The 17,493-nt window shown below is 43.3% G+C and overlaps 1 protein-coding gene across 3 annotated transcripts in view; it reads left to right on the forward strand.

The window, feature by feature from the left end:
* The window catches only part of GABRB2 (gamma-aminobutyric acid type A receptor subunit beta2), a 506,583-nt gene that overhangs the window by 182,668 nt on the left and 306,422 nt on the right, over positions 1-17,493 (forward strand). The window lies entirely within an intron of this gene.

Here is a 17,493-nt window from a genome sequence, read left to right on the forward strand (position 1 = left end):
TTAAAAAATTGGGTGTTGATACGACCCCCTGGCTCCGAATCTCCTATTGTTGTATATTTCTATTTCTAGTTCCGTCTAACAGGGGACTTAGCTGAATCAGGCTGCCTTCATTAAATTTCCCCTGGTTTTATTTAAGGTGACAGTCCTTACTAAGTATACCAGTTAGCGCAGAGGGAGAGTATTTGTTTGATATATATATATATATATATATACATATACAGAAAATATATATTATTTACATCTATATTTCATTGAACCAAATAACAAATTCATACCAAAACAATTAAGGGTGGTTTTGCCAAAAACAAAACATGAAGATGAATTAGAACCAAAACCAAAACATGGATCTGTAGTTATAATGTCTAGGTTTACAAGCACAGAATGGCATAAACTCTCCAGCTTAGCTCCACTAATAATTAGGATGCACACATACATCTAACTGATCAGCACTTGAGAGGAACAGCCATATATGCCCATTTATGAGCTGTTTCATTAAAGAATAAGTATTTAAAAGATCGATGCAGTGCAGTTACATAATACACATTGCCTGATTGGGATCCGATCAGGATACCGGCATTCAGGATCCATTCAGGATCCCAGCAGTCGAATACCTCTGGCTATATTTAGATATTCTGAGAATATTATATTCTTGGGGTAATCAGTGTAATTCCAAGCTTGGTCTACTGAGCTGTCTTACAGACCTGATTTACTATTTCATAATTTGTGTGCTGTGTCAAGAATTTCCTTTTTATTTGGTTACTTATAATAGACAGTTGGAATGTATATACAAGCAGTTTACAATGCTTCATATTAGATTATTTTGGGGCAATGCAAAATTCTAATTTTAAAAATATTGAGCTGAATATTCATATTTTACTATACAGCATTGCCAAGGACTATTTTGCACAGTGTTCTACTCCCCTTAACTTCAGCTGAATCTAACATTTTGTTGATGCTCAAGTAACCTACAGCTAATTAGGTTAGCCGAGGTTATTTCAAATGGAAAAGAGTGGATAAAGAGATGTAAAATTTCCCTATGTTAGAATGAGTAGAGATTTTAAGCATATTTTAACATCAACAACAGCTTAAGGCTTGATGTCTTTGGAGGTTAAAGACTAACAGAACTCTGAACTCTCTTGACTTAAACTAAGTTATTCTCATTGATTGTGATAATGGAATTTAGTGTACATACTCTGCTTTACAAGACTATTTTCCATTAGTACAATTACTTAGCCTTTAGTACATTGATTGGCTGTGTAAAGTTTTATGTTGTTTAATAACATTTGTTAGATTAGTTTATTTTATTTGCTGTGTGTCATCTACTTATAGCTCATTTAGCTTGAAAAAGGTTTATTGGACCATATTTATTGTAAGCTCCGGTTTAGCATTAGTTTACCTAGATTTTCCACCCAATGCATAGAAGAAGTGCACACCTACTATTAAAAGACCTTGCCAGCATGGTTGAACAGTGACCAGCATTGCTATCTCACATCTCTGGGATCTCTAGTTAAATGCCCAACCTGGGACTTATTTGGATGGCCATTAAATGCTGTTTTCATAGACTTTCCCCAGGTACTCCGGTTTTCGTCCACATTTCAAAAATATCTTGACAGCTTAATTGGCGTGTGCTAAAATGTAACCTTGGGCCTAATTCAGACCTGATCGCAGCAGCAAATTTGTTAGCTACTGGGTGGGGTGTGTTCAAACTGAAATCTAAATTGTAGTGTAAAATTAAAACAGCCAGTATTTACCCTGCACAGAAACAAAATAACCACCCAAATCTAACTCTCTCTGCACATGTTACATCTGCACCACCTGCAGTGCACATGGTTTTGCCCATTAGCTAACAAATTTGCTGCTACGATCAGGTCTGAATTAGGCCCCTAGTCAGTGGCGGAACTAGAGAGCGGTGGGCCCAGGTGCGACAAAATGCTTTGCCCCCCCCCCCTCACCCCATCCAAGTCCACCCCCTCACCCCTGGAGAGGATCTGATGAGGGGGACCTGCTCAGGGCCAGAGAAATGGATACCTAGCAACAGTGCTGTAACTAGACAAAATACATAGGGGCGTGGCTTCGTGGGGAAGGGGTGTGGCCACAAAATTATACCAATTCATAAAACAGTGCACAGTAGTCTCCATTATTCAAATTACGCCGCACAGTAGCACCACTACACCAGGTAGAGCCCCTTTTACACCTTACGGTGGACAGATTCCGCTATTTACACATTACGGCAGACAGCGTCCCCCTTTTACACATTACTGCGGACAGATTCCCCTTTTTACACATTACGGCAGACAGCGTCCCCTTTTTACACACAGCGTCCCCTTTTTACACATTAAGGCAGACAGCGTCCCCCTTTTTACACATAACGGCAGACAGCGTGCCCTTGTTACACATTACGGAAGACAGCGTCCCCTTTTTACACATTACGGCAGACAGCGTGCCCTTGTTACACATTACGGCAGACAGCGTGCCCTTTTTACACATTACGGTCGACAGCGTGCCCTTTTTACACATTACAGCAGGTAGATTCCCCCTTTTTACACATTACGGCAGACAGTCCCCCTTTTTGCACAGAAAGAAAGAAAGAAAGAAAGAAAGAAAGAAAGAAAAAGAAAGAAAGAAAGAAAGAATTATACGTACTGTCTCCGCTGGCTCAGGCACAGCTTCTAGCAGAGATCACGATTCCCGGGCAGGAGAGAAGGAGGAGGGAGGTGGAGGATGCAGCCGCAGCAGCACTGTGTTATTGGTGGAGGCGCTGCTGCTGCTATCCCAGTCCTTCACCATAGGCTGTTCTCCGCCGCTGTGAATGCTGGGATGCGCTTCACAGCGTCGGAAGACAGCCTATAGTGAAGCAGAGGTACAGCAGCAGCAGCGCCTCAACCTATAACACAGCGCTGCTGCGGCTCCCTCCTCCACCTCCTCCCCCCCCCCATGTCCACTGCGCTCCTCTCCTCTCCGGGAGGCTGTGTGCTGCGGGCAGCAGTTGCCCGCAGCACACAGCGGCATGTAAAGAGTCAGTTTGACTCATTACATGCTTTGGGCCCCTGGACAGTGGCGGGCCCCAGTGCAACGCACTGGTTGCACTGGAGGTAGTTCCGCCTCTGCCCCTAGTGTGTGTACTTGAGTGTTAGGGAATGTAGTCTATAAACTCTATCAGGGCAGAGACTGATGTAGGTGTCATATATTCTCTGCACAGCTCTGCATAATTGGTGGAGCTATATAAAGAAATTATACTAGTAATTTGAGACTTAAATGAAACATGAGAGTGATGGGACGTTGGTAGCATTTTTATTGCATGTGGTAATTTTTTATGTGATTGAAGATTTGTTTTGCAGCAGGCGAAGTAGACCAATAAATTTTCTTGTCTTCAATTGGAAAGCTTAAAATGCAAGTCATTAAAGACATTATATATTCAATCTTCACCAATTCAGAGCTGCTTTGAAAATGTCTACGCATCCTTTACCATATCAGGGATCACTCTTGAAACACTCTTAAAATGCGCCCTTTTTATTCATTTATCTTGTTCCAAAAATACTCATCTACAAAATTAAATACAATTGTTGTACTTGCAAAATTTGGACTGCGGGAGTATCTCTCCATATTTTGCGGGTACGCCCTCATTCTGCGCAGCGCCTCCGCCCACCATATGCAAACCTGCTACTTCACAAATGAACCGTGAGAGAGAATTAGACACTGTTCTTCACCTATCTTTGTAAACAATGGCATGGCAGTAAGGTGGGGTGTGCACACTGGGTGGGACAGCCTGGAAGCAGTACCAGCTGCACCTGCCCTTTGCTTTATGCTGCCCCATCCACTGGCTCATGTCTCCCACACTGTGTGGAGAGAGACACGGTGTATTCTTCCATATTACTATGGGAGCTGTGCTGCTGCTTGAAGCATCTGTAAGTCATTCTGAGCAGCAGTAAGTGAGCTGATCAATTTTCCCACGCTCTTGTCTGTGGGTTTGATTCGTTATCTATGACGGGTTGATCACTGTACAGGGGGAGGGGGAAGCACAGGGTACATTGGCAGGGCCGTCTTTTCGTATGGGCTCAATGGGCTCTTGCCCAAGGGCCCCAGGACTCTAAGCCCTAGGAGGATGGTAGCTGTGGGTCCCCTCTTTCCAGGGGTACCAGATTTTTGAAAATCGGCCCCGGGGGAACCAGAGATATCTGACTTCGAAGCAGTGGTCCCCATCCAAGACTGTTATTTGCTCTTCCCAGACAGATATCTTGGGTTCTGTATGACTTATAGCTTTTCTGCGGGCACTCTCCAAAATATGGGACCCCTTCCCTTTCAGTGGACACTGGCAGCTTGACTCTACTATGCCCAGAACCGGAGATATAAGCCTTCAAGCAGCTGGTCCCTGCTCCAGCTCCACACATCTTGTTTGTAGTTTTATATTTTCACCAGTGGATTGCTCTCGATCCTGAACTCTGATCCCCAAGTTCCCAGAACCTCCTGGAAGGTGGGACTCTCTAGTTGTTTATCACATTCCAATCTAAGAAATCTTTTTCCAGGAACTGTAGATATCTGCAGTCAAGCAAGCTGCCCTCCAACCGGAAAATGATGAATATTAAGCCCACTCCACTATCCACCCCTCCCCTACGTATTACAGCCCCCCCCTACCACCCTGGAAGTCATGTACCGGGGCCCATTCATTCAGCCCAATGCCTCTTCTACAGTTTAGTGTTCTCTCTCCCACCCCATCTGCCACCATCTGTGCAGTAAAGGAGTAATTAGCAGAAATTACTGCTCCAGGTCCTACATGCTAAGCGGAAGATAGAACACCCCCTACCGCACACTGATAGCACCCCCCACACCTACCGCTGGAGGATGGGTAAGGGGCCCAGTGCATTGTGGTGCCCAGGGGCCTACACTGCTGTTAAGACAGCCCTGTGCATTGATGCCCTGTGATGGGACTGAAAAATGGCCATTGTGGATCACGTCCCTCCCCACAGCCTCAACCTAACCACCCCCCCTTTTCCTGTAGCCTGACCCTAGCCTGGCCCAGCATACTTACAATCAGGATGCTGGCAGTCGGGATTCCATCGCAGCCATTTTGATCTATATCAGAGTTCTGGCGCTGGCCTTCTGACTAGTGTTGGGATTCTGGTGTCTGCATTCTGACTGCCGGCATCCCGATCACTGGTGTGACCGGATCCTGTATTTAGTATCCTGTGTGGTTACATGGTAACTCCACCAGATTTATTCCAAAGGGTATATGTATAGAATAATTGGAATTAGGGTTCCCCAATGGGTACTTTCAAGACTAAAAGAAAAAGTAACACACAGTGTACCAGATAAAAGCATCAAATAGCGTTACAGTAATAGCATTCAGGGAGTTCTGGATACCTTCTGTTTGTGATCAGTGATCCAAATAATGCCAGTCCTTACTAATAGTGTCCCTTTTATCCTTCTGGTATGTTATTCACCAAAAAACTACTCTCTGGGGTACCCTCATTCTTCTTTTTAAACTTTATAATGCAGTTTGAAATTTGTAAAGATATTTAAAATATTTTAGAGTGGTCAGCATTGTTGTAATAGATTTTAAATCTGACCATGGTTAAAGTTTGTAGCATTTTATGTTCTATATACGGCCATGTAATTGTTCTGGGGTTTATACAATTCCCTCCCATAGTTTAAAGTTATACTGCACTGGTGGGCTATTTTACTTCTAATTAACATTAAACCCTAATTTATTTTTTGTGCTTGTACAGTATGCTTGTTTTAGTGACATTAGATTATCAGCTCAAGTGGGACACAGACCGATGTAACATTCATAAACATCTCTGTACACTGCTGCCTGTGCTGTATGTTATGCTCTATTCATAAAGAGTAATTATAGTTACCTGGGCATACAATAACCTGGGCATATACTGTCACAATGTGGTACCTTGGGTGTTTTTGTGGCCACAGATTAGTTAGGTGTAGATGATACCTTACAGCTGAGTTATCAGTTCCAGTGGATCTTCCGTTTTATTTGGCAATGACGCAATGACTCTGCAAGCCTAATCCACCTAAGGCTATAGCAGCGAGGCTAGTCCCATATACACAGTAAAATTACATAACTTGTCAGCCTTGATAAATAGAGTAATTGAGGATGTAGGTCACGATATGGAGAAAATAATCACTATACATATGACAATCTAATTCATCATAAATGGAATATGAAGTGTGTAGTTTGCCATAGAGTAGTAAATAGGTCATGGGAAATAACTATTTTGAATAGTTAAATTGGCTTTTGTATCATAACTGCTACAGTAACTCTCTGGCTATAATTACGGTAAAATGCAGTTTTGCAATTACTTCAATACACTATTCGCTGAACACACATTAATCTTCTCAATAAAACATACTGTATATGAAGAAATAGCAAAACAGATTATTACTCAGCAGACTAGCAAAACCCCACACTAATCAGTCATTTACTTTAAAGTGAACACACAGTTCTTCTAGAAGACTGTCTTGATAGGTAGTCACTGTCCTGTAGCATGCATGTACTTGCAATCCATAATAAGCAAATGTAATAGAATTAGCATCTAATACTGGTCTTTCTTGAGTCCAGAAAGCAATAGCTTAGCTTTCCAGTGATAAAGCACAATAAACACGGTTCCACTTTAGTTATCTGTAGCACTGAATAATACAGCTCAGTCCTAAATGCACATTTAATCAGCTTTTATATCAATCTTGCTCACAAAATAGCTTCCTCTCTCTTTTTACTAAAGACGTATTTCACTAGTTCAATTTAATTCAGTCACAGAGCTACATAATAATGTATTTCTCTATAAGCAGGGACGTCTCCCATAATCAGTTTAATTCACAAAGTCTATACGGATCTCTGCTGTGACTCCTAGGGCTGTCATACTGCCTCTGTATTTCTCAGGTACACTGCTGGTGTGTCTGCCGCACTCCCCCACACTTTATAAATGGGTATTCAGCGACCCTGGCACCATCTCAGGGTTGTCACTTACCCAGTCTTGGCTGATAGACCTGCGGCACCTCAGTCCGCTCTCCAGCTCTGCTCCTTGGCACCTCTATCTCCTCTGCACATGCGCAACCAGTGCTGGCTTATCCCATTTCAGCATCTTGCGGCTCCACCTAGTGGCAGCCTCCCATATTACAGTGTACATTGGCTCTTATTAGACATCAAGACCACTACAGATTGTGTATGAAGGCAGGTACATTAATGTCCGATCTTCTCAGTCTTCAAGTCTACTGATCCTTGACAATCTAACTACAGTAGAGCTATATTCTCTATCCATCCCTTACTTCAATATTCAATATCCCAAGTTATTTAGTCCCCATCTCTTGTATATAAAAATAAAAGCCTAAATATGAACGCACCCATCTTGCTTTGCTCTGCCCATCCAAGCTTAGGAAGGTGTAAGTGGCACAATTGCGCCAATCTACATTGGCACTTATGCGTGTTCTGACTGTTCTGGTTATGCACAGTACGAATCCGCGTAGGTAGTCACTCTGTATAATTCCCTTTATTGGAACAAAATATGGGGGTGGGGGAAGTTCCATATGCTTGCATTAGAAATCCTGATTGGCCAGTATCTCGTCAAAGGTACACTACTTGTACCACACGGTATCTGTCCTGTTATCGCCATCTAAAGATAATAGTAACTGATTAATATAATTAAAAATATGCTTTATTATATGAATGTGTTAAATGTATTTTTGTTTATTTAAAATAAAGGATTTCAAAATATTTGTAAAATTTTTAAATAAATGTTCCCTGCACCTGCGCAGTTGATGATTGGGGTCAGTCCCACCCGTTCACATGCAGTGGTTCTTCGCTGAGGTGCGAATGGTTCAGGACTGCGCAGTGGTTCTTCGCTGAGGTGCGAATGGTTCAGGACTGCGCCTGCATGGCGCCCACAATGCGCACGTGTGTTGTTGCCCGGCGATGGCTGTCGCAGGGCAGCGACGCTGCCAGCGCAGAAAGTGATCGCAGTGGCGATTGTATGAAGACTGACAGACAGGAGGCGTTCCGGGGCGTCAACTGACCGTTTTCAAGGTGTGGTGAGGCGAACACAGGTGGATCCAGGCGTTAGGAGGGCAGATGCCTGACATCAATTCCGGAACCTTCGTCGCTGGATCCGTCGCACAGGGTAAGTAACTCATACCCTGGTCTTGTTTTTCAGAAAACTTTTTTAGTATAGCAGAGCTGCACAAGCGATCGCATCCCTGCTATGCTAAAATACACTCCCCCATAGGCGGTGTCAAGTTGATCGCACGAGCAGCAAAAAGTTACTACGTGCGATCAACTCGGATATCCGGATTGCATGATTTGGGCATAAGGGGAGTGTTGGGCAATTGGAAGCTGTTTCCCGTATTCACATGAAGCACAGATGGACATCTGTAAATAGAATGAAGAACTGATCTGTACTGTAGACATTACATGGTAGTTCTTCTAATATGAGAAAAACAAACATATAACAAGATGAGATTCTAGTCTGTGTAACTTTAGAAAAAGTGTTTGTGAGACGGATGATGCAATCGTAGTGTCATGCCTGGGCAATGCCCACCTGGTTGCCTGGTCCCCTGGAATTTCCTGGAGAGATTTTCCATGAAGTCAGTAAGTGTAGATGTTTCCTTATACACTGTGGTTTCAGACGCACCAGACAGACCCTCATATTGCACCAGGTCCTGTGTGACTCACTTGCGCAGAGAGTCACACAGAGTCTTGCATTGTATTCCTACAAATAAATGAACTGAAGGTGACAAAACTACTTTGCTAGATTACACTGATCAATTTAATGTGCGACATTTGTACATCTGAGTGTGACTGAGGCTAATTCACGGCAAGTTCCGTTGTACTTCTTCTGCAACTTTGTACGTGTTTAAAACTAAGGGGTTTATGTATCAAGTAATGAAAAGGTTTGAGAAGTGGACCACTGGAAAAATTGCTCATTCAAACCAATCAGCATCTACCTATCATTTTATAGAATGTACTTGATAAATGCTACATCAGTGCTGATTAGTTGCTGCGGGTAAATCCTCCACTTCCCTATTTCCTGTGCAGTTAAAGGCGTAGCCCAACATCTTAAATTGGTAGGTGATGTATCAAGCATTGAAAAAAGCGAAGAAGTAGACCAGTGGAGAAGTTGCCCATTGCAACCAATAAGCAGTGAGGTAGCATTGATTGTGTTCATACTAAACAAATTATAGGCATAGTACAAACTGGTTGCTATGGGGAACTTATCCACTGGTTTAGTTATCCATTAATTTCCCTGCTTTGTACATTAACCACATTGGATAGGTGTTTTACTGCACCTGCGACGCTGCACCTCTCAGAGCTGTCAGTCACTCTGGGTGTCTCGTGCCATATGGCGTGTTGAGGCAAGGTGTATGTGGACACATCTGTATGTACAGTACTAACTGAGTGAAATGCATAGACAAACAAACCCAACTGTACAGTAAACCAAACTAAAAAGCACATACATGTTATTTATAGGACTGTAGCATTCATTTGGAGAGTTTGAATTCGGTCACTAGCTAAGTTCAATGGTATTTTCAATATCAGCTGATACTTTTAGCATAAACGCCTTAGAATGGTTGGGTTCTGCTGGCACGGGGGTCTCGTCCACTGGACTTAGGAACATTAGGAATGTTAAAGACCCACCTGATGAGGTCATCTAGGTGTGGTAGCTGGGCCCATATCTTTGGCCAACAATTGTGCTAAGAAGCTCAATTTTACTGCATGTTAAAATTGCAGAATTTTGTTACAATCGTTCTGACTACCAATATTCCTAGTGTTTAAAGTGTGCGCCTGCATTTTCTCTTTTTTGTCTATGTGGCACTTTTAGCATAAATCAAGTTATTCTTCATTGGCCACAGCTATAACTGGTAAATACATTTATTACCCATTTGTTTTTTTTCTGCAATGTGTTAGATTTCTCAGTATTTCACAGCAATGTCACTGTATTATATTCATGGTTACTTGGTTTTTAATTTCATTTTTTGTTTAACGGAAAGCTTTTTTTTTTTTGCAAAGTCTTAGCTTGTAATCAAACTAAAATACACAATGTAGTTCAGCATAACACAATAACAAAATCGACATGTATTAAAATAAAATGTCATTAAGTTTTGCTAACTTTAAAAATATTACTTTGTAAAAATGCTAATTCTTATGGGCAAAAATATAATTTAAAATGTGAGCAGATTTATGATTGTATTTCTTTTTCTTTTTTTTTTTTAAGTATTTTTATAGAGTAGCCACATTAATTATTTAATGACTGGAAAATGTATGCTTCTTTATAGCATTTCAGAATTTAGACATGCCAGTTTTTGCTAGAAAAACTTTATTTTAGTCTATACAAGCAAATTGTTTATTTTTTAGTTAATTAGCAGCAATAACAAGCATGTAATATTCCTCAACATACAATACCAAATAATAAATAGCCTGTCATACAATGCCACAGTTATGTGATATATCAGGCAATGGCAGATTGCTATCTCTGAGGACATTTACCAATCTGCATGGTAGATGAAATTTAGAATGGACAGTGGGGCTGATTCAGGTCGCATTGCAAACACGATGAAAATCAGCGACGGGACCCGCACACGCATGCGCAGGTCCCACATGTGCCCCGCAGTTAATCCGGGTGACCCACACTAATTGCAAATGCCTCTGCCTGATTGCCAGGCAGAGGCGCTCGCTTGGCAGCAAAGTTCCATTTTCTAGGCGGAAACAGAGCATTGCAGGGGCGTCGCTTAGCTAAAGGGGGCGTGGTGGTGTGAAATGGGGGGGTGTCATCAGCATGGGGCGGCTGAAAAAAGGTTTATTGCCACTTGATATATCTGCTCCAGGGGCAGTAGAGTCTAATCAAGACTAAGGGGCAGGTTGAGGTTGAATACACAATCCAAAAACCAAGTACACTTACTCATCCATGATGCAGCAGCTGAAGATGTGCATAGGTCACAGCAGGAAAAAAAATATATATTCCTCCAGCACACTGCACAGGACCAAGGGCATAGTTACCATAGGTGCAGGCAGTGCAGCTGCTATGGGGCCCAGAGCTGAGAGGGGCCCGCCTTCCCTGTCACAGTTACATGTGTTATATAAATTTTTCACCATTGGGTAGTACGTAGGGGCCCTTTCAGACTTTTTCCTTGGGGCCTGTAATATATCTAGGTATGCCCCTGGACCTGCTCATTGTAGTGTGGTATAAAATGAACTGGAGGCCTTTTTAATATTATTTAATATGAACCGGGGCTCTGTAAAGAGGCACAATATGAATGGGGAGCACTATATATCATAATGTGAATTGGGGGTACTGTGCGGCATAATGTGTACTGGCAGCTCTGAAATGTGACATAGGGTGAACTTAAGCACTACTGCGATTCAAAAGAAACTAGGGCACTACTATGGGGCATAACATTAAATAAGGCTCTACTATGGTTCAGAAAATGAACTAGGGCACTATTATAGGGCATAAAATTCACAACTGCTGTGGAGAGGTGTCTCTCTAGAAGCACTGGGATGGGGGCCCCTTCAGAATGTTGCTATGGGGCCTGTAAATTTCTGGCTCCGTCCCTGCACAAGACCCTCATAATATTAGATATACAGAGGTATCCATTGGCATTTCTATCATGGGTGCAATGTGTTTGGTGTATACGGGCCCCTGGATCCAGGGGAGCCACACCGCACACACTGCACCCATAGGTTTTAAATACTTACCTTTCCGAGTACCGCGACAGCCTTGCAGCGCTGTAGCCACTGCAGGCACGGCAAAAATCCCACCAAAAATGGTTGCCGCACACACGCAGTTTAAAATTTGTTCCCGAATCTTCAAAGATCCAACTAAACATGGCCTCAGAAGCAGTGGATCTCTGACTGGAAATGCAGCAGTGTTCCCAGACCGCTTTTTGAGTGTTAGTGATGCCATATGTAATTACAAACACCATTTGACACTTGGGTTCGTGTATGTGGAGTAAGAGTTAAGGTTTTTTTTTTGTTGTTGTTAGCAGCTGGTTAATCTACCAGTATGCAAATATGGAGAGAACATACAAACTCTACATCAATGGCTCTATAAGTGGGTATTGAACTCATGACCTCAGTACTGTTAACCACTGTACCAACCATCATTACCATGTGGCTTGTTGCTCTGCTTTTCCTTCCCTGCAAATGTCCTCCCTCCCCTCCGCGGTAGCACAAATCAGCTATGCACCATTTTTAAGAAACACGGCATCATATATAATAATAAATATTTCATGTGGTGCCACTATACTCCAAAAATACAGCCCTGGGGCTCATTGTGATACAGTAAGTGCATTATATTAATAATTACGTTGTCTGTACTTACTCAGTGACGCTCATATCATGTTGATAAAGCTGTTAATGTCTCCACTTCAGCTCTTACTTTTTGCTCCTGAAATCAATAGACTCTTTAATTTCAGATGAAGGCAGATTTTACTAGGGAGTTTATTTTCTCCCTACTCATCTCTTTATTCTGGTATCCTTTGTGCATGCAGCCTCCTAAACCGGATATCTGAAAACGCTCCAGACCGAGAGGTAGAGAAATACATTTAGACCTGTGAATATTATATTGCAGAGATCCCATGTGACAGCAATGCATTTCACAATTGTTGTCAATGGTTCATGATACATTGCAATTATATTACGCTCTAAGCGCCAGCATCCTGCAGTACTAGAACAGATATATTGATTAAATAAACTTTCCTCATTATATCACACTAAGCAGAACTGTACATTTGTCTTTTGACAACCGTCTCATTACACATTTATAATGTTCCAAAACTAATGTTTATAGGGCATACCTTTTCTGACAGTGTTTATGTTTCCATTATACAGTGGTAACAGTTTTAGTGTAATTACCTCCTGTATAAAGTATAGTTATTTGGGTAGCGATATAAGATTAAACAGACACAGTTACTCTTAAAATCATCCAATTTTTTGTACTGTAGCTGTATTTTTCAATATATCAACCCTGAACTTTATATGATGGTGTTTAAAGGGCTGGTGCATGGATCCTGACGCGTCAGTCGCCCACCTCTTGGTCAATGCCCGTACAAGTGCCACATTGCTCCCATCCTAGGGTTGCTGACATTCTGGCAGCCCCCTCCGGCAGAGGGCAGCCGGCTCGGTGCTGCAGGGAGCAGTGCGGGGGTATTTGATGCAATAAAGGGGTGTGGCATTTGCGGTCGCGTCATCATGGCCATAACCCCGCTATGCAACGCCGCTATTACAGGCACTGTACAGCGGGGGGGGGGAACTATGATTACGCAAATCAGCATGAATCGTGTTATCTGGTCCCCTCGGACCACCCACTTGTGCTCTGTAAGTGGGTAGCCAAGAGGAGGTTGTGTGGGGGAAGGGAGGGGGGGCTGCGCCAGTGTGGGAGACTTGACCACCTTTATGGGGGGGCCGGGAGTGGCACACGATTTTTGGGAGCCTCTCAGCCATTTCGAGAGGCAAGTATGCACCATCCCTGCTTTTTATCTAGCGTGGTGCATGGCAACATCTTCTGTTTTTCAGAGTGGGGTTCTTAGCTATGACATCATAGCCAAGCCCACACTCACAGCTAAGTACTAAGACTGAGGAGCAGAAGGCATCAAATTATATAAGAGACGACTCGCTGCTACCCCTTCATGTTAGTATCCACCACTCAATTGATAATTAAGACATTGCCGGGCCCATTTCTCAATTTTGGCCCAATAAGTAGAATTTCTTATTGCCGTTATCCGGGGTAACAGGAAATTCTGTACCGCCGTCATGTATTAATAATCACAATCAAAGACAGGGGCTGTAAAATGGGATACGGTCGTTAGGTTGACACAGCTTAGGTCGACAGTCATTAGGTCGACCACTGAAGGTCGACGTGCATTAGGTCAACATGGTCAATAGGTCGACATGGTCATTAGGTTGACATGTACTAGGTCGACAGGTCAAAAGGTCGACATGGTCATTAGGTTGACATGTACTAGTTCGACGGGTCAAAAGGTCGACATGAGTTTTTAAAAAAATTTTTATGTGGACTGCGATTGGAATGGTAACCTGTGCCGAGCGCAGCGGTAACGGAGCGAGGCACCTTGCCTGAAGCATGTCGGACGATGTGACCCATGCGAGGGGACACGGTGCACTAATTGGGGTTTCCGGTCACTTTACGAAGAAAACAACGCCAAAAACAGTAAAAAAAAACCATGTTGACCTTTTGACCTGTCGACCTTGTACATGTCGACCTAATGACCATGTCGACCTATTATCCCTGTTGATCTAATGACTGTCAACCTAAGTTGAGTCGACCCAACGACCCATACCCCTGTGAAATGTGAAACGATTGCTAATATGATAATATCACTTCTCTATCAGGACCCCTGCTCGCTACTGCACACGTGCAGCAGCAAGTACAGGAGAGTGTTCAGAACCCTCTGTCAGTAATTTCAGTAACCTGTAGCCCATAGGCTGCCGGCATCAAGCTGTGGAATTCTTCTTAAAATTAGTTGGTATCCCCACGAAAATGGTGTTTTGGGGGGAATATCCCAGAAATATCATTTGATAAATAGGTGTCACGAACCGGTCTCTCACCTTTGCGGGTTCTGGGGTTTATCCGTTGCCAGTGCGGTTGCTCGCGGTGCTGTGCGCCCGTGTGGGGACACGGCGTGATCAATGGCACAGGTAATGCAGAGTCTGGGAACTGTGAGTGCGGGGACCAAATGGCCTAAGGCACTGCGGTGTGTCTGCTGTATAGGAGGTGGCCATGTTGGAGACCAAATAGCTAATACTGAGCACTTGTGAAAACACCTGTGGGCAGGTGTAAGCCAATCCCGTGCTTGTGCTGCCTTTAAGTAGGCTGGGATTATGTCACTCTGGGCCAGTGCTTTGTTGTATCAAAGCTGTGCTCTAGCTCTGAGCTCTCTCCGTGCATTTTTGTGTGATTCCCGTGGTCCAGATATCGCCTCCGTTCCCAGAGGTCCGTCTGCAGCCTTCACTGCTGAAAGATCCACCGGCTCTCTGCTGTGCTGTCAGTTAATTGCACTCCTATTGGAAATAGTTGGATTCCCAGTGTCCTGCATGAGGTTACCTTGTCAGTCTGCCAATCATTCAAAGTCTGGAGGATTCTGTTTCTCTCAGCTGTTCGTTTGTTCAACTCTGCATTTAACCCATTCATCACCTTGTCTTCTACTACAGTTTCACAGTGATCTCCGGAACCCGCAAGTAACCCAATTCAGTACTTTTTATTTGCTATGTTGTCATTACAAGGATAATTCATCACAGTCTCTCAGTTAACCCTCAAAACTCCATTGCAAATTCTTACAGTTAATTCACCATGTCTGCATTAACCAGTTAAACACAATCTGCAGTTCTGCATCAAAGCTTGTTTATATTTGGACAATCCAACATTTATTCTTCAGCTTGCTTTTGCATATGTTTCCATGAACATTTCTTTTATTTATTTTTGAGTTTTCTCTTGCATATTATTTCTGCCATTCTTGCAATACTTCAGTATAATGATGATTAACAACTAGTCATTTAACTCCTTACTGAATTGTTATTTAATAAATATATGAAGCGGAACTTTCTTTGTCCTCCCTGCTTTCTTCATACCCCAGCACCTACACCTGTGGTTGGTTCCGGGTTAACGGATTCACAAAAACACCCAGGCCTGACAGTAAGCACTGGCCATATGGATCCGTCAAGTGACCAATTCGCAGGAGGCGGTGCTACGTCAGATATCCTTTCCCGTCTGGAAAACCAGGAGTCTATACAGACACAAATAGTGCAGTTTATGCAAACTATGGCAGACCGTTTAGAGACTCTTTATACAGCTATTAAAACGTCTCAAGTTCAGATTCCAACTCCGGTTGTCCCAGTTACCACTACAGCTTCTCCTGTGGTGCTGCCTACGTCCCGCTTGCAGTTACCCTCTCCAAGTAAGTTTGACGGGACTCCAAAACTTTGCAGAGGATTCCTGAATCAATGCGAGATCCAGTTCGAACTGATGTCCACCAGTTTCCCATCAGCTCGTTCTAAGGTCGCATATATTATTGCCCTCCTCTCTGGTCAGGCTCTGGAGTGGGCATCACCATTATGGGAGAGAGGTGATCCTATCCTCTCTAATTACAAAGAGTTCGTATCTTCCTTCCGGAGAATCTTTGACGAACCAGGCAGGACCACCTCAGCATCCTTGGAGATTCTCCGCCTACGTCAAGGTTTACGTCCTGTCAGTCAATATATTATTCAGTTTCGCACGTTGTCTTCAGAGTTAAACTGGAATGAGGAGGCCCTGATCGCCGCGTTTTGGAATGGACTTTCAGAGAGAATCAAGGATGATTTAACTATCCGGGACGTGCCAACTAAACTGGATGAATTGATTTCTCTCTGTAACAAACTTGACCTACGCTACAGGGAGCGATGTTTAGAGAAATCCAGGGCAGAGCGATCCAGTCCACGTTATCATCCTAGGCCTCGACAAGACTCTTCTTCACAGTCTCCGGTAACGACAGAAGAACCTATGCAGATTGGGCGCTCTCGCCTCACAGAAGAGGAACGACTTCGTCGTCGACAGGGTAACCTCTGCATGTACTGTGGGTCCTCCGAACACTTAGTTAAATTCTGCAAACTCCGACCGGGAAACTCTCGCTCCTAGCTTATTCAAGAGAGGTTAAGCTAGGAGTTACTCTAGAATCACGTTCTGGGAAAGAGCCGACCTTGTCTATTCAATTAGAAGTTCCAAGTTCTACAGTGAAAGTTTCAGCTCTCCTAGATTCCGGGGCAGCCGAGAACTTCATCTCCTCAGCCTTTGTCATGCGGTCTAAAGTTCAAACCATGCCTCTGGAAGCAGCAGTTGCCGTTACAGCAGTGGATGGAAGTCGAATTCCAGATGGTATAATTACTCATCGAACCGTATGTCTCAAGATGAAAGTTGGTGTGCTCCATTCCGAATACCTCTCCTTCTACGTGATTCCCAAAGCCTCTCAAGATGTGATACTTGGTTTACCTTGGCTGCAGAAACATAATCCTCAACTCAATTGGCAAACCATGGAAGTCCTTTCGTGGGGTAAATCTTGTACCAAGGACTGTTTAGCCTCAATTGTACCTCTCCGGTCAATTAGCCTTCCCGACCTACCTCCGGTGTATCAATCTTTTGCAGATGTTTTCAGTAAACAAGCAGCAGACTCTCTACCTCCTCACCGCGAATGGGACTGCCCAATCGTCCTGGTTCCAGGCAAAACCCCTCCTAGGGGACGAATTTATCCGCTATCCATCCCAGAGACGCAAGCTATGTCTGACTATATACAGGAAAATCTAATCAAAGGATTTATCAGACCATCTTCTTCACCTGCAGGAGCCGGATTCTTTTTCGTTAAGAAGAAGGACGGTGGGTTACGACCATGCATAGATTACCGTGGACTCAATGAGATCACTGTGAAAAACAAGTATCCATTACCCTTAATTCCAGAATTATTTGACCGGGTAAAGGGAGCTACTGTGTTTACAAAACTGGATCTCCGAGG

This window comes from Pseudophryne corroboree, chromosome 6, assembly GCF_028390025.1.
Source record: "Pseudophryne corroboree isolate aPseCor3 chromosome 6, aPseCor3.hap2, whole genome shotgun sequence".
Classification (NCBI taxonomy): domain Eukaryota; kingdom Metazoa; phylum Chordata; class Amphibia; order Anura; family Myobatrachidae; genus Pseudophryne; species Pseudophryne corroboree.